Source organism: Neomonachus schauinslandi, chromosome 2 (genome assembly GCF_002201575.2).
Source record: "Neomonachus schauinslandi chromosome 2, ASM220157v2, whole genome shotgun sequence".
NCBI lineage: Eukaryota > Metazoa > Chordata > Mammalia > Carnivora > Phocidae > Neomonachus > Neomonachus schauinslandi.
In genome coordinates this window covers 132621069-132639698 of record NC_058404.1, presented here as the reverse complement: position 1 = coordinate 132639698, position 18630 = coordinate 132621069, and the positions used below count along the sequence as shown (strand labels likewise).

Sequence of the window (18630 nt, the reverse complement as noted above, 5' to 3'; positions counted from 1 at the left end):
AGGGTGGGATTTAGAAGATGACATGGCTCTAAAATGCAGGGAACAGTGCGAAGGAACTTTGTGCAACTTTTGGCAGCAATCAGCGTTAGCAAGACCTCAGCTCTTCACAATAGCTAACTGGGCACTGGCTGTCTGGGTTGCCAGCTGTGAACTAGAAGTGATGTCTCTTGTCAAGCAAACATAAAGTGGTTCTCTTTTCCTCAGGTGGTGGGGCTGCACATGAGCAGTAGTTGCAGCTTTGGAAAGATGGAGCAAGAGCAAAGGAAAAAGATCTCTTCAGTTCCAGAAAGTCTTTTGCAAAATTGGAAGGCTTATCAGGCCCTCAAAGCCACTCAAGCAAAGCAGGCACTTTTGGATAAGAAGGAGCCAAAGAAAGGAAAATAACTCAAGTTTAAGCAACTGGAATGGTTCCTAAGCAATTCCTCGCTATGACAACATGACAGGGCCCACCTCAGGCCACTAGAAAGAAGTGAAACCTCACGACTAGGAAGTGCCAGATAAACATTTCTTAGTCTTTATTATATGCATCTAAGGATTAACGGGGTGAGTTTAATGGTGCAGAGGACCACTGCAAGGTTCACCTGAAGAAGATTTTTCAGTGGTGTCTTTGTCAAAGTGACCCCCCAGACCATATAGTGGAATCTTATATGACCTGAGGATTTCCAAATCTGAAGTCTGTCTCGGGACTCATCTTGAAATGTGGACAAGGCAAGATCAAGAATAAAACCATCCTTTTGACAGACATAGTGATTTAGGAGCACCTGGGGAAGTATGGTGTTATTTGCTTGGAAGACCTCATTTATGAAATTGCCTTTCCAGGGAAGAATTTCCAGGTGATCTCTGAGTTCTTAATGCCCTTTCCATCTCTCATGCTACCAAGAATAGAGTGGGCTTCCTCAAGGAGGTGGGCTTACCTGGCTATGAAGGTGAATGCACCAATCAGCTCATTTGGCCGCTGAACTAAACCCAGAATATCTGAAAGCACAGCGTGTTGGAAGCATGCGTTTTGTCTTTTGGAATTGTTATCCAGTATTTTCAGAGAAGATTATTTTCTGTTACATCTTCAGTAACTAGAGGGAAGGGTCAGGAAAAAAATGATGATGTTCCTGGTAGGCACTTCTCATTTTATATAACCGGCACTTCCTGTTCCAAGGAAAAGTTCCAGTGTGTTTTCCACGTTGGCTGCCACCACCGCCTCTGAAATCAGCAGAGGACTCATGCCATGGAAGAAGGAGTCCTGCTATGTCACATTTTCTACACTGAGGATTAATGTTGATGAATGAATACCCAAGCATGAATACAAGACAGCAGTGGAACAAACCCAGGGATATACTTGAACCTGGGGGGCTGCTTGGGTCTTGTTTTGGAAGGAACTTGAAATACAATTACAAAGAAGAGCACAAAACAGTGCTCAATTGTCTCTGCTATGAGTCCACTGTTCTAACTTCTCAGGGATGGCTTTGTGAGTTCTCAGACTTGGCTGACTCTTAAGTGTATCTGGTGGCTTCCTTATCCTAGCCCACAGTTGGACTACTTCTTTTCTCTAGTTCAGGATTTTAACCTATTCGTGGGTCTACGAAAAGGGAAGAATCCTTTTCCCAGGAAAATGCATACACTCAAATTTTTACTTGGAAGTTTGTATGTTCACAGACTCTTCTCAGGGACCCATGTATCTTATGTGAGGAAGTCCTGCACTATCAGGATTGGTCACCTGGGCCCTGACCTTGTTAGTCTCCTGTGGTTCCATGTCTGTGGAAGACCAAAGCTTACCAAGATAGCTTTTTTCCTTGGAGCCAACTGGGTGTTTCCTATTAGGAACACAGTGGTAGATTCCTGATTCTCCTAACCATCTAACTAAGGGAAATATCCACCATTTATTTCTGCTGGGTTCAAGATGGGATTTTCTTGGCTTGGCATGGATGAAGTTAGTACTCTTAGGTCTTTTAGGCCCCAGACAGGCTTAATTGGACTCTCTCCTTGCATAGTCTAGACTCCAAAAGTACTGCTCTCTACCCTGCTGGTAATGACGTACTAGACCAACACTAAGGCTCCTGGGGACATTAGACCTAAAAAGGGGACCTGATCCTGCCTGTGTTTATCATCAGTGTCCCCCCTTCGTAGGTGGGTCTTCCTCTGCTACTGTCACTTTGTTGCCTCAATTGCTATCTGAGTAATTGGTGAGGGTGTGCCAGGCATAGGTTAAGAGTTGAAAACATACTTAACCATTGTGTCCCCTGGGCCCTTAAGATCAGCTTTGCTGCACTTTTGGCTCATGTGGCCCTCAAACATAGCTGTGAGGTTGAGTTAGAAGTATAACAATGCCTTAAAATGTACCAGCTTATGAGGTGATTAATTAAGTTGGTTGGCTCAAGAGTTAACTTGCCAGGAAAAGATGTTAGAGCTTACTCTAATAATTTAAAACACTGTGAAATCAAAGTACTTTAAAATGATGTATAGGAAAAGAGCAGTTGTGAGTGTGATAGCCCAGGGTTTCTATCCCAGATCTGTTTTATACTAAATATAGGAATAATGTTTCCATTCTTACCTGCAAAATGGGGCTAATACAGTCTAGCATGTGTGCCTCACTCACACAATTGTTCAAGGGTTTTATGCAAAATAATAGTTTTTCACTTAGAATTCTATTTAAGTAAATAAGAGGTTATAAAAATTTTAAAAACCTGTCATTCCATTGTTTTCTAGCTTACACTGTTTCTGATGAGAATTCAGTGGATAGTCTATTGTTCCTTTCCTATATATAGTATGTTTTTTTCTTATGGATGTTTTGAGGTTTTTATTTTTAATTTGGTTTAAAGCAATTGTGCTATAATATTCCCAGATGTGGTTTTCTTTGTGTTTATCTTGCTGTGGTTCATTCCTCCATCATGGCCAGAATTAGAAGTTGGGATTTTCAAAGCCAAATTTTTAAATGTTCACTTCTTGGCTGAGGAGATGAATATAAATATCCTTGGGGACATTAGTTATTGGGTAATAGACAATGTTCTCTGGGGGTTATTTTTCATTAAATTTGGAGACTTCTTTAGCTATTATTTCTTCTAACATTTATTTTCCTGTCAAAATCTCTCTTCTCCTTCTGGAATTTTTATTCCATGTATGTTAGACGTGTGACTTTATAATACTCAACCAGTCATTGAAGCTCTGATCGTTTTTTTTTTTTTTGCCAGTCTTTTTTTCTTTCACTGTTTTCTATTTACCTGTCTTACAGAACTTTTCTTTTGCAGTATACAAACAGCTTTTAAGGCTCAATTCTGCTAATTTAAAAAATTCCAGACATTTTTTAGTTCTACAACTTTCATTTGCTTTCCTCTCTCGTTTCCTTTTATTTGCTGAGTTTCCTCCACCTGTTCACTCATTTATTCATCTTTATTCTTAGATTTTTGACCATATTTATAATAGCTGCCTGAAGTCTTTGCCTACTAATTCCAACACGTCTGTCATCTCTTGAGTCTTTTTCTGTTGTTTTCCCCCTCTTATTTTGGTCAGATTTTCTGATTTTTCAGATGACTAGTAATTTTTACATTTTTTAAAGATTTTATTTATTTGAGAGAGAGAGAGAATGAGAGAGAGAGAGCATGAGATGGGTGAGGGTCAGAGGGAGAAGGAGACTCCCTGCTGAGCAAGAAGCCAGATGCGGACTCAATCCTGGGACTCCAGGAACATGACCTAAGCTGAAGGCAGTTGCTTAACCAACTGAGCCACCCAGGTGCCCCTAATTTTTAAATTTTTATGATGGACAATGGAGTGCTATTGTTTAGATTCTGAATTTGTCTTCCTATAAAGAATTTTGGGCTTTATTCTGATAGAGAATTAATTTACTGATAGCTCCACATGTTTCTCCTGAGGCTTGGTTTTAAACTTTGTTAGAATGGGTCCAGAGTATCCCTTATGCTAAGGCTGGAATAATCCTCCTCCTAAATCATGACTTTTCTGGTTGTTGCAGAAGTGGACTGTCTCCCAGCACTATGTATTCTCTGGTACTTACCCTCAGCTCACATTCCTGAAGTAACTACTCCTTACTAGGCTTCTCTGAGTTTGACCAAATGCATGTACAGGTACTAAGTCAAAGACTCAAGAGGACACCTATGTAGATTTCTGGGGCTTCCTTTCTGCTAAGCTTTCTTATTTCTGGTACCCTGATATGCAAATTCCAGCTGCTTCAGTAGTCCTAAACTTCACACTCTGTTTCATATGGCCAACTATTTCATATGGCTGTTCTCTGTTCAGGCTCCATTTCCCTGGGTCAATTATAGGTAGAGCCAGAAGTTGGGATTTTCAAAATTCAGTTCATTTTCTGCTCAATAAATGACTAAATGTTCTCCAACACAGTTATTTGGTGACTGGACAATATCCTCCATCACAAAAATATATATTTATTGAGCAGTTTCTTATGCCAGGACTTATACGACATGCTTTATGTACATTTTCTCACTTAATTTTGCAAATAAATCAATTAAGTATGGGTATTCCTATTAACTCCATTTTAGAAAGTAAGAAAATAAAACTTAGAGTATAACAAAGACTTGTCTAAGAATCTGTGTCCGATGATTGATTGAGCCAGAAGTTGAACCCAGAATTGTAACTCCAGAGCAAACCTAAAAACCATGCTATGGCTGTTCTATTCCTAAACAATCTGCCCTGCACATAACTGAGTGCTCAAGTCCTGTGAGCTCTGTCTTCAGTTCAGCATTTTCTCTGGGTATTTATCCAAAGGAAAAATAACCCCACCACTTCAAAGAGATATATGCAGCCTTATGTTTACTACAGCTTTATTTACAATAGCCAAGATATGGAAGCAACCTAAGTGTCCATGGATAGATGAATGAATAAAGAAGATGTGGTATATATATACAATGGAAACCTACCCAGCCATAAAGAAGAATGGAATCTTGCCCTTTGCAACAATATGGGTAAGACCTCAAGGGTATTATGCAAAGTGAAATAAGTCAGACAGAGACAGACAAATACTGTATTATTTCACTTATATGTGGAAACCAAAAACAGAAACAGACTCATAGATACAGGAAGCAAACTGTTGGTTACCAGAGTGAGGAGGGGCTTGGGGGTCAGGCAAAATACATGAAGGGGATTAAGAGATACAAACTTCTAGTTATAAAATAAGTAAGTCATGGGGATGTAATGTACAACATGAGGAATATAGTCAATAAGACTGTAATAACTTTGTATGGTGATAGATGGTAGCTAGAATTACTGTAGGGAATCACTTCATAAGGTAGGAATATCAAATCACTATGAGACAAATAGGGCATTGTATGTCAACTATACTTCAATTAAAACAATTTTTTCAGAGAGAAAAAAAGAATACACATTGTTAAATGTCTGTTTCATGCACCAGATGTGATTCTCTCCAGGATAAGATGATATCTTGTTCACAGATTATACTTGCCTAACAATACACTTTGCACATGAAAGGTGCTCAAAGATGCTGTGCTAGATTCCTAGGGCTGCCCTAACAAGTTACCACAAACTGGGTACAACAACGGAAATTCTTTTTCACAGTTCTAAAGGCCAGAAGCCTACAATCAAGCCATTCCTTCTGAAGGCTCTAGTAGAGAATCCTTGTTTGCCTCTTTCAGCTTCTGGTGGCTCCTGGAGTTCCTTGGCTTGTGTTTGAGTAACTCTAATCTCTGCTTCCTTGTTCATATAGCCTTCTCCTCTTCTTTCTCTGTCTTCTCTTCTGTGCCTTAAAAGGACACCTGTCATTGGATTTAGGGGCAACTCAGATAACCCAAGATGATCAGTAAAGACCTTTTCCCAAATAAGGCCACATTCATAGGTTCTGGGTGGATATATCTTTTGTGGGGGCCACAATTCCAATCACTAAAAATGCTTTTAAAATGAATGAGAAGGGGCGCTGGGTGGATCAGTCGTTAAGCGTCCACCTTGGGCTTGGGTCATGATCTTGGGGTACTGGGATCAAGCCCCACATTGGGCTCCCTGCTCAGCGGGGAGCCTGCTTCTCCCTCTCCCACTCCCCCTGCTTGTGTCCCTCTCTTGCTGTGTCTCTCTCTGTCAAATAAATAAATAAAATCTTTAAAAAAATAAAATAAAATGAATGAGAAAATGAATACAAGGGGGAAAAATGAACTCTGTGAATACATGTACCTGCATGCACAAAAGATGAGGACAAGAAATATTTTGTTTTTACATCTTTGTTACCCTCTATTTGTATAGTAAATAATACATCATGCTTGTTGCTTTTTGCATGTTGACAGAATTCTGTTATGTTAAATAATTCAGCAGTTTAAAACTTAAAGTTGTTAAATGAAAAGACCACAATTAGGAAATCTATATAATCTATATAACTATACTGCTTTCTTTTATGACATAATTTTTTTTTCAAAAAAGTATGTTTTAAATTTATTTTATGTATGGAACTACAAAAGACCTCAGATAGCCAAGCAATCCTAAGAAAGAACATAGCTGGAGGCATCACAACTCCGTATTTCAGGATATACTACAAAGCTGTAGTAATCAAAACACTATGGTACTGGCACAACAGACCAATGGACACACAGATCAATGGAACAGACTAGAAAGCCCAGAAAGAAAACCCATGATTATGTGGTCAATTAATCTATGACAAAGGAGGCAAGAATATACAAAGGGGAAAAGATTGACTTTTTAATAAATGGTGCTGGGAAAACTAGAGAGCTACAGGCAAAAGGATAAAAACTGGACCACTTTCTAACACCATGCACAAAAATAAACTCAAAGCAAATTGAGGACCTAAATGTGAGACCTGAAACTATAAAACTCCTAGAAGAAAACATAGGCAGTAATTTCTTTGACATCAGCCATAGCAGCATTTTTCTAGATATGTCTCCTAAGGCAAGGGAAACAAAAGCAAATTTAAATCACTGCAATCACATCAAAATAAAAAACTTTTGCTCAGCCAAAGAAGCCATCAACAAAACAAAAAGGCAACCTATTGAATGGGAGAACATATTTGCAAATTATATATCTGATAAGGAGTTAATATCCAAAATATATAAGGAACTTATACAACTCAACACCAAAACCAGAAACAATCCAATTAAAAAATGGACAGAGGACTTGCATAGACATTTTTCCAAGAAGACATACAGATGGCCAACAGACACATGAAAAGATGCTCAAATTCACTAATCATCAGGGAAGTGCAAATCAAAACCACAATGAGATTACCACCTCACACCTGTCAGAATGGCTAGAATCAAAAAGACAAGAAGTAACAAGTGTTGGCAAGGATGTGGAGAAAAAGAAACTCCTGTGTACTGTTGGTGGGAATGTAAATTGGTGCAGCCACTGTGGAAAAAGTATGGATGTTCCCCAAAAGATTTAAAATACCATATGATTCAATAATTCTACCACTGGGTATTTATACAAAGAAAATGAAAACACTGATTTGAAAAATACATGCACCCCCATGTTTATTGCAGCATTATTTACAATAGCCAAGATATGGAAGCAACCAGAGTGTCCACTGATAGACGTATGGATAAAGAAGATGGCGTATATATGTATGTATACAGTGGAATATTATGCAGCCATAAAAAGGATGAGATCTTGTCATTTGTGACAACATGGTGGACCTAGAGGGTATTATGCCAAGTGAAATAAGTCAGTGAGAAAGAAAAATACTGTATGTTTTCACTCATATGTGAAATCTAATAAACAAATGAATGAACAAACAAAAAACAGAATCAGACCCATAAATACAGAGAACAAACTGATGGACACCAGAGGGCAGATAGGCAAAATGGGTAAATGAGAGTGGGAGATAAAGGCATCCAGTCATGGAATGAATGAGTCATAGAAATAAAAGGTACAGCACATGGAATATAATCAATGATATTGTAACAGCATTGTATGACGACAGAGCGTAGCCATACTTGTGTTGAGCACAGCATGATGATGTACAGAGATGTTGAATCACTATGTTATACACCTGAAACTAATATAATAACATTGTGTGTTAACTATACTCAAATAAAAAAATTTGAAAAAGTAAAAGTCTATTTCATATGTGGCCCTCTTTCTCCCTCCTCAAGTAAGACATAAACTGAGAGGCTACCACACAAATAGAACAGGGGTTTTCAAATAAGCATTTCTACATATAGTCACCTTGCTCTCAGTCCCTCAAAATAAAGCCTACTTTAAAAAACAGGGCTTGTAAGACTGACAGCTATTTCTTCTTGTGGAGAGTTATATTTTTATATTTTCACAAACAGAACAGGTTGGGAAGTTACAGACCTAGAAAAATATAATAAAAGATCCAGATTCATTTTCTATTTGGTTTTAATATAGTCATTTTCTCTTTCCACTTTCAATGACTGAAAGATTTAACTTGAGTAATGCCACAGGAATGCGGTTTCATGAAGGAAAAATGTTCAAATATCTACCTCCCTGTTCCTCACTTAAAAAAAGAATAATTAGCTATAATATATATTGAAATATTTTAAGATGTTTCCTTCCTTCTGCTGGCATCTGTGCCCTTTCTTATTTAAATAAATAAATATAAAATACATTGAAATTTAAATACAGTTCTCAAAGAGGACTCTAAGCAAAATACATTTGTTTCTTTGATGTATTTCATAACAACAGCACCAAATTTTATGAAAATAATAAAAAATGTAATATGTGTTTAATTTCTCCTTGTCCATCAATACTTATTTTTCTATATAATTATCTCCTGAGAATGCATACTGAAGTTTTTCTGAGAAGGTCATGGATCTTTACAGACAGCAAATTGTCAACATGGGGCACCTAACTTCAAGTCTTTACTCTGGGGAGACATAGGCAGTACAGGTGTTAGAATGCTACACTCAGTTCCTAAGATGGCAACAGACTGGGGAAAGGAGGTATGTATAATTACCATAGGTATACTCCTCTCTGTGTAGTTCTGAGCAGAACTGATAGGCCCCAAATCACACTCTCCTAAAAGTCGTGCATAGTCCCTTTATGTAACAGCTCCTCTTCTTTTTTCTTCAAGTCTGCCCTGGTTCTTCCATTAAACCCAAGAATCACAACCAGTCTGGCTGCCACTTCTTCCCTTAGTGCTCAGGAGAGACATCACTAACTGATTACAATATTCTTTATTGATAAGCCTAGATCTGGTCTTAAGCACAAATTAAGCATTTGCCCTTTCAGAGATTGTACAAGAGAAGAAAATGTTGCCATTCTCGCCGTAATTCATGAGAATTGTGTATAACCTGCCCAGTTCTTGCCACACTCCTTCCCCAGGGAAGCTGTATCTTGCCTCCTGTATTTTCCTGCTACCAAAAAGGGTCTTTAAGAATCACAGTGCCATCACCTGTCTGGCTTTAAGTAGTGCCCACTGCCTGAAATTCCCCTTACCCTGGACTATATTGCCGGGCTGGGGTCCCTAGAATACAGGCTTGCCTGGATTAGATCTGAAACTATCACACCTTTTAACTACTCTATCCTGGATTCCATTGTCAGGACAAGCCTGAGCATCTGCATACCTTTTTGCTGCCCCTGGCCACGCTGCCCTGACTTCTGATTCCCAGTGACTGGAACTCCTGAGATCCAGACACATTTTGTTTCAAGAATATTCCTGCTAAAAACCCCAAATATCAGTTCCAGCTGTTTTATTTACTGTATGCATTTTTGTTAGGACTAAACGCAGCAATTCGTATGAGGCAATTAGCACGGTTCCTAGCACATAATACACACGCAATAAATATTAGAGGCTATAAGTTCTGTTATCATCATAGGCCTCATCACTTCTATTAAGATCTCCATCTCAATTCCAGAAAAAGTCCTTCTGAAGCGATTAGGAACAGGCTTCAAGTCTCAGACCCTCTGGCCACAAACAGGCCTAGGGACAAACATACCTAACAAGAACAGATGGTCCCAGACTTAAGATGGTTCATCTTAGGATTTGTTGACTTTATGACAATGCAAAAGTGATATGCATTCACTAGAAACCATACTTCAAATTTTGAATTTTGATCTTTTCCTGGACTAGCGATATGTGGTACAATACTCCTGTGAGGCTGAGCAGCGGTAGTAAGTCACAGACCCAGTCAGCCACGTGATCACAAGGGTAAACACTGATATGCTTTTAGCCATTCTGTACCCATTCAACCATTCCGTTTTTCATTTTCAGTATAGTATTCAATACATTAAATGAGATATTCAACACTTTATTATAAAATAGGCTTTGCCCAACTGCAGGCCAATGTAAATATTCTGAGATGTTTAAGGTAGGCTAAGCAGCGCTATGATTATGCATCTTTGACCTACTGTATTTTCTTTTTTTTTTTAAAGATTTATTTATTCATGAGAGAGAGAGAGAAAACAAGCAGGGTGAAGAAGAAGAGGGTGGGGGGCGGGGAGAGAATCAGAGAATCTTAAACTCCCCGCTGAGCACAGAGCCCCATGTGGCGCTCAATCTCACAACCCTGAGATCATGACCTGAGCTGAAACCAAGAGTCTGACGCTTAACTGTGCCACCCAGGTGCCACTGACCTACCATATTTTCAACTTGCAGTGGGTTTATATCGAAAGTTGAAGAAGAGTTGTACAGTCTTTAGTAAATATATGCTCTTAACACCAAATTAGATTTTTTATATAATAAAATAATGCTCTAGGCCATTATCATTTATGTAAAAGGAAGTCTATGAAGTCACGTGACTTTTTCTATGAGTCAACATACTGTACTAGACAAAGAAAATTCCATCCTTTGCTTTACTAAATTTAAAATTTGTCTCACACACTGGACAGTTTGCATGACCATAATATTCATAATATCTCCATTATAAAAAGAAAGGTTCTTAAGCTGTTTGGATCTATTATGCTTGTCAGCTGACTTTAGATAACAACTTTCTAACCAAACATAAGACCAAATCAAACCCTTTATTATAACTCTTTGACCAGCACCATAGATATATATGCCCCTCCAAAATACGTGAAACTGTGCCAGCCAAACAACAAATGGGCATTGTCCTGAGAGTTCAGACTAAAAGGTACACAGAGTTCAATCCCAGATGAACAGAATAAAGGCCTGTATAGAGCTGCCTGGGGTCACTGAAAATAGATTGCTTAATGAAGACATTAGGGGAAGTATTTGCTGCATGTGTTTGGGTGCGCAAATAGGTGGGTATAGGCATATCTGTTTTCCAACTGATTTGAGAAAACAAGTATTGAAGCACAATAATAGGCCAGAAAAATTAACATTTCCAGAAAAGACAGAGTTCACACTATTTGAGGCAAGAATTGGTGCCTTCATAGAATAAATATGGCCCATAAAGTCATGATGGGGCATCTCTGCTTTAGATGTGCTTTATCTGAGGGGAAATTCCAGCTAGCAAACATAGGACAGAAATGCACAGTATTATCATCAGTGTGAAGATATTTTCGATTTATGATGGGTTTATCAGGATATAATCCCATTGTAAATCAGGGAAGATCTGTATTCAAATTTGAGGCCAGAGCAAAATGATAGTTGCCATTTACTGAGCTCTATGTGTCGAGCACTTTGCAAATATTATCTTCTTTAACCCCCACTGCAACCAAATTGGGTAAGAATTATAACTCCCATTTTATTGATAAGAAAATGGAGCATTAGAGAATCCCATGCCCAACAAAAACAACAGACAGTGAAACTGAAATGAAACCCAGCCCTTCCTAACTCAAAACCCAATCTTTTGCCCCTGAACATGTTATTTTTAACATATTACTTTTTAGCATGTTTACAGAAATAGCCAAGTGGCAAATAAGCAAATCCGCGTCCTGGAAGCAGAGCTTAATTTCTAGGGTTCCGGCTAAAAAGGTCATATCTTGTAGTCTGTATATTTCCTGCTCAGCCTGGAACTTTCCTGAAACTTTCCTCTTACAAACTTCCCTTTTGATTCATTCCTTCTCCTCTTCTAATCTGTCAGCCAGAATCCTACTCTTGGTTGTTTTTAGCAACTCTGGCTCCACTGTTTGACATGATCATCCCTAAAGGGGCAAATCAAGTTTAAATCCTCCATTTAGCCTTCTTAGACTATTCCAGCTCACGTTCAAGCTATTTTATTCCCTATTCCAAATTCCTTTTACTCTCCCATTACCCTGCATCCATTGCCACACAATTATTATTCTTAATTATTCCCTAATTGTTTCAAGTACTCACTCATTCACTCATTTATTCAACTACTATATCATTGAATACATATTATGAATTAGACACTGAGTTAGGCAATGTATATGGAGATACAAAGATAACCTATCTGAAACGTAATTTTAGTAGGGCAAATAAATGTACACAAATACCTATAGTACTGTGTTGAATAAAAAAAGCACTGTGAGAAATAGAGCTAAAACAATTCAGACAAGGGAAGAATTACTTCTATCTAGAAGGAAGTGAGGAGAGATGATTCCATTGAACTGAGGTAGAAGATTCTGGTAGAAGGTACTGACAGAAAAGGTATTCTAACTGGAAGGCACTGCCTGAGACACTGAGCTTGGTGAGGCACTGTCAAGGAGTAACAAGAAGCTGTGTCTTGACTGGACTTCAGAGTGTGTCGAGGAGAGATGTGGGGGTAAAGTACATGGTGGAGGCCCTTAAAACTGTGGGAGAATGTAATGATGTCATAAGAAGCTTTTGAAGTGAGAGAATCAGAAATGTGCTTTGCATCCCTTCCCCAATTGCACAGAAAGTTCATTGAGGTTTTTGTATTCTTTCATATTTCCTAAAACTCAGCATAAACATGGACAAAAAGAGTATCTAATAAATAGCCAAGTGGCAAATAAGCAAATTGTATATAATGGTTCTGTTATATATTTTTCTATTTATCAAATTGCTTGTTTATTTGAATTATAATTATTTTTTTCGCATTGCAAAGTATAGTCTAATTAGATGGCATGATATTTAGGAAAATAGTCCTTTCCTCTGAATCAGTACTGGTCTAAAGATAATTCTACAGATCTTAACTTCATCTTCAAAAATATTTATTATAAGAGAAGGTATAGATGACCTCCATATAAAATGTGGCTTTAATATTTATTATATTAACCTCATTTTTTTTCCACGATAGATTTTAAAAATTTGTGCTTACAGAAATATTTTCCTGAAATTTTATCAAATACCTAGAAAACCTTTGCTTAAAAAGTCATTTTTCCTTTCTTTAAAAAAAGATTAAAAAAGTGATTCAGTCATTTTACACACTCGCTTTTAATGTTACGGAAAAAGGATATCTGTGGGAGAGGATATTTTCACAAAGCCAAATCATCAGAACTGGCAGTTTAGCTATAACCAGAAAGTCCCAGGAAAACCAACGATTCACCCTCTGAATTCCTGGTATGAATGAATGTAGAAGCATCCAGGCTATTCAGACCATGAAAACAAACAAAAAATCCTCTTCTATTTCCTCCCAGGATTCCCTCATTGGAACTACGGACGTATTCCCAAAGCCAAGAATGAGAAGCTGAGGAAAAGATTTGGGTATTAGTTTCTTCAAACTCATTTCTTTGGGGAAGGCACTTTTGTTTGAGTGGGAAGGGTCCTTTAATTGCAGACTCTGTGGAGACGTGAATGGTGTAGAGGGTACTTACTTGATTTGTGGTCCTATGTGTCAACCTCTGCTGGCTCTAATGAAGAGGTGGAACTCAGGGAAATGCTCCCCACCCTGTAGAAGGGAATGGCATGTTTATAATTTTTCCTACCTAAATTAAAATGTGCCTTTCTTGGACGAAATTCCTTACTACCAGTCAGTTAAAGAATGTGCTTTAGGTAAAATGAATTTCCACCCAGATAATACTTTACAAGCTAGAAGTAATTATAGAGATGCTTGGAACATTTATTTATAACTATGGAACTTCATGAAAACTCAAAGTTCCCTCGGTAGAGGCTGATGGACTGTTTGGATCTACCCCATTTGCCAGCAAAAGTTAGCAAGCAGGTTGTGCTATTTGCAAATATATTCTTTTTTAGGGAGGAACTATGTGTTTATTTTTTGAATGTCATCAATATTTTGTGCTTATTTTCATTTGTCCGACTATCCTTGTTACTTGTACAGAAAAGTACTGCGTGTACAGTTTTCTCTGCTTGAGAAACTGGTCTGCTCTTTTGGAAAAACAATTACACAAGGGCGTCTGACACAGATATTAACACTGGTGACGACTACTCCTGTAGCAATGCGGGTCAGGACAGACTTGTTTGAGCTGAACTCATTGCATAAAAGACTAGTTTTTTCTATGCTCAGGAAGGACTATAGTTGCAAAGTGAGTCAACATCCTGCAGCATCCCACAATGTATCAGGCCGAGACATTATATTTTCTTTCTTGTATGTGGTACTGTCTATAGTGTCTCCCTTCTTTCTAAATCTGCTCTTCCCAGACGGAGTTGGTCTAGAAGTTGTTTGTACTGAGTGGTTTTGAGGGGGGTTTAAGAATAGCAAGAACAAGTATATTATTATTATTTTCAGCCCTCTCTTCAAAAAAAAAAAATGCCACACGCTGTATGCATTTACTTTTATGAAGTAAAAATGGTAATTCCCGGTAGAAGCACACTGTGGAGGACGGGAAACAGATGCTTTGGTCAGACTCAGGGACTCACTATAACATAACATGGAAACACAAAAGAATAAGAAAATAATTGCACAGCATTCTAACCTTAATGAGTTGACTGACTAGATGGCATGTGAACACCTTATTTTAACAATGTTTTGCAAACACAAGGTTGGCCTGATGTCAGAGAGCATTTTAACAGAACAGATTTATCCTGTCCATCTGTTTGGACTCTACACTTTGGTGGGGAAACTGATACTATGGGGAGGTACTCCTTCATTCATATAGAGAAAACAAAGTTTTGAAAGAATAACTAAATAATAACCAAATCATCAGATCATGAATTTGATGCAAACACAGCAAAATCTCTTCAAAGTTTTGTTTTGTTTTTTTTTTTTAAGATTTTATTTATTTATTTGACAGAGAGAGACACAGCGAGAGAGGGACACAAGCAGGGGGAGTGGGAGAGGGAGAAGCAGTCTTCCCGCTGAGCAGGGAGCCTGATGCGGGGCTCGATTCCAGTATCCTGGGATCAGGACCTGAACCGAAGGCAGACACTTAATGACTGAGCCACCCAGGCACCCCTCTTCAAAGTTTTCGTAGTGTAGGAATGACATGTGTCTTGTTTGTTTCAAAATTTTATTTAAATTCTAGTTAACATATAGTGTGATGTTGGTTTCAGGAGCAGAATTGTGATTTATTACTTACATATAATACTCAGTGCTCGTCACAACAAGTGCCCTCCTTAATGCCCGTCACCCACTTAGCGCATCGCCCAACCACTTCCCCTCCAGCAATCCTCAGTTTGTTCCCTATAGTTAAGAGTCTCTTACGGTTTGTTCCCCCCCTCCCTTTTTTTCCTTCCCATATATTCATCTGTTTGTTTCTTAAATTCCACATATGAGTGAAATCATTTCTCTTTCTCTGACTGACTTATTTCGCTTAGCATAATATACTCATCACATGTCTTAGGATGAGCACCCTAGAAGCAGATCTTGAGAAAAGGATTTGAGTGAATGTAGCTTTTGGGGAGGTGATCCCAGGAAGCTGAGGTAGAAGGGTGGGAAATTCAAACAAGAAAAGAAAGAAGTCAATAATAAAGGGTATGTTACCCAGCAATGTACTGAGACAGGTAACTAGGCTCAGTTCCATTGAAAAACTCTGGGAGACAGTGTGGAACATGCTTAGAGTTATCCAACCTGTGGAGCAAGGAAGCTGGCAGAGGCTGTGACCAATGAGTTTTCATCCTTCACTGACTGAGGATTGCCCTCTGGAACAAGTATTACAGCTTGCCCTGAGTAAGGGTGGCACCACGCTCCTGTAGCCCAAAAGATCCTCAGAGAGAGAGCTGCATTGCCTTTGGCTTGTACAGGAAGTGGAATAGTTGATGGGTTATAAGCAGATAAGTGTCTGTCACAGAATGCTAATAACTTATTACCCAAAGAAGATAAAAAAAGCAAAACACATCCAAATTGATTAAAAAAAAAAGAAGAAGAAGTTAAACTGTCACTATTTACAGATGACTTGATATAGGACAGAGAAACCCTCAGGACACCACAAAAAAATTATTAGAAGTAATAACTGATTTGAGTAAAGTTGCAGGATACAGAATTAAAATATAGAAATCTGTTGCATTTCTATACATTTCTAATGAAGGAGCAGAAAGAGAAACTAAGAAAACAGTTCCACAACTGTACCAAAAAGTATAAAATTCCTAGAAATAAACTTAACCAAGGAGGTGAAAGACTGGTACTCTGAAAACTATAAAAACATTGATGAAAGAAATTGAAGACAACACAAACAAATGAAAAGATATTTCATGCTCATGGACTGGAAGACTGAATATTGTTAAAATGTCCATACTACCCGGGGCACCTGGGTATCTTGGTTGGTTAAGTATCTGACTCTTGGTTTCAGCTCAGGTCATGATCTCATGGGTCATGGGATTGAGTCCTGCATTGGGCTCCATGCTCAGTGGGGAGTCTGCTTGACATTCTCTCCCTCTGTCCCCCGCTCAAATAAATAAATCTTTTTTTTTAAAGATTTTATTTATTTATTTGAGAGAGAGAGTGAGAGAGAGAGAGCACAAGAGAGGGGAGTGGGAGAGGGAGGAGCAGACTCCCCGCTGAGCAGGGAGCCCGATGTGGGACTCGATCCCGGGACTCCAGGATCATGACCTGAGCCGAAGGCAGTCGCTTAACCAACTGAGCCACCCAGGCGCCATAAATAAATCTTAAAAAAAATGTCCATACTACCCCATACTACTGGACCACATTCTAATGCCATGTAAAAATAAACTCAAAATGGAGGAAAGACCTAAATGTGAGATCTAAAACAATAAAATTCCTAGAAAACATAGGCAGTGATTTCTTTGACATCAGCCAATGCAACCTTTTTCTAGATATGTTTCCTAAGGCAAGAGAAACAAAAGCAAAAATAAACTACTGGGGCTACATCAAAATAAAAAGTTTTGTACAACGAAGGAAACCATCAACAAAATAAAAAGGCAATATACTGAATGGGAGAAGATATTTGCAAGTGATATATCTGATGGGAGTTAATATCCAAAATATAAAGAATTCATGGGAGCCTGGGTGGCTCAGTCGGTTAAGCATCTGCCTTCAGCTCAGGTCATGATCCTGGGATCCTGGGATTAAGTCCCACATCGGGCTCCCTGCTCAGCAGGGAGTCTGCTTCTCCCTCTGTCCCTCCCCCCGACTCATGTTCTCTCTCTCTCTCGCAAAAGTAAATAAATAAAAAATCTTTATGAATTCATGCAACTCAACACCAAAAAAAAAAAAAAACCACACCCCAAAATTAAAGGACCTAAATCGACATTTTTCCAAAGAATATATACAGATGGCTAATAGACACATGAAAATATGCTCAACATCACACATCATCAGGAAAATGTAAATCAAAGCCACAATGAGAAATCAGCATGGCTTGTATCAAAAGATAAGAAATAACAAGTGTTGGTAAGGATGTGGAGAAAAAGGAACTCTCATGCACTGTTGGTAGAAATGTAAACTGGTGCAGCCACTGTGGAAAACAGTACAGAGGTTCCTCAAAATATTAAAAATAGAATTACCATATGATCCAGTAATTCCACTACTAGGTATTTACCCAAAGAAAATAAAAACAGTAACTTGGAAAGATACATGCACCCCTATGTGTACTGCAGCATTATTTATAATAGCCAAGATATGGAAGCAATGCAAGGGTCTATTGATGGGTGAATGGATAAAGAAACTGTAATATATATGTATGCAATGGACTATGACTTAGCCATGAAAAGGAATGACACCTTACCATTTGCAACAACATAGGTGGACCTAGAGGGTATTATGCTAAGTGAAATAAGTCAAACTGAGAAAGACAAATACCATATGATTTCACTTACATGTGGAATCTAAAAAACAAAACAAATAAAAAGCAGAAACAGACCCATAAATAGAAAGAACAAACTGATGGCTGCCAGAGAGCAGGGGAGGCAGGGAGATGGGCAAAATGGATGAAGGAGGGTGGGAGATACAGGCTTCCAATTATAGAATGAATAAGTCACTAGGATAAAAGGTACAGCATAGAGAATATAGTCAAAAGTACTGTAATAGCATTGTATGGTGATGGATGGTAGCTATACTTCTGGTGAGCATGGCATAATGTACAGACTAGTGGTTTCACTCTATTGCATACCTGAAACTGAGTATCACTGTGTGTCAACTATACTTCAGTTAAAAAATACTAAAAAAGGGGTGCCTGGGTGGCTCAGTCAGTTAAGCGGCTGCCTTCGGCTCAGGTCGTGATCTGAGGATCCTGGGATCGAGCCCTGCATTGGGCTCCCTGCTCGGCGGGAAGCCTGCTTCTCCCTCTGCCTGCCAATTCCCCTGCTTGTGCGCTCTCTCTCTCTGTCAAATAAATAAATATTAAAAAAAAAATACTAAAAAAAAAACCCCACACCAGTTTTGTTGGAGTTTCATACAACAGAGATAAATCAAAACTATACGCTACCTGACTGACAATGAGAACACAGCATCACTTCTATGATCTTACTCTAATCCTGAAGGAACATTAGAGAAAGTCACCTTGAAGTACATT

General features: G+C 38.5%; 1 pseudogene; it reads left to right on the top strand.

The window, feature by feature from the left end:
* Positions 1-219: 219 nt before the first annotated feature.
* Positions 220-964, top strand: LOC110591438 (annotated as a pseudogene).
* The last annotated feature ends 17666 nt before the right edge of the window (positions 965-18630 follow it).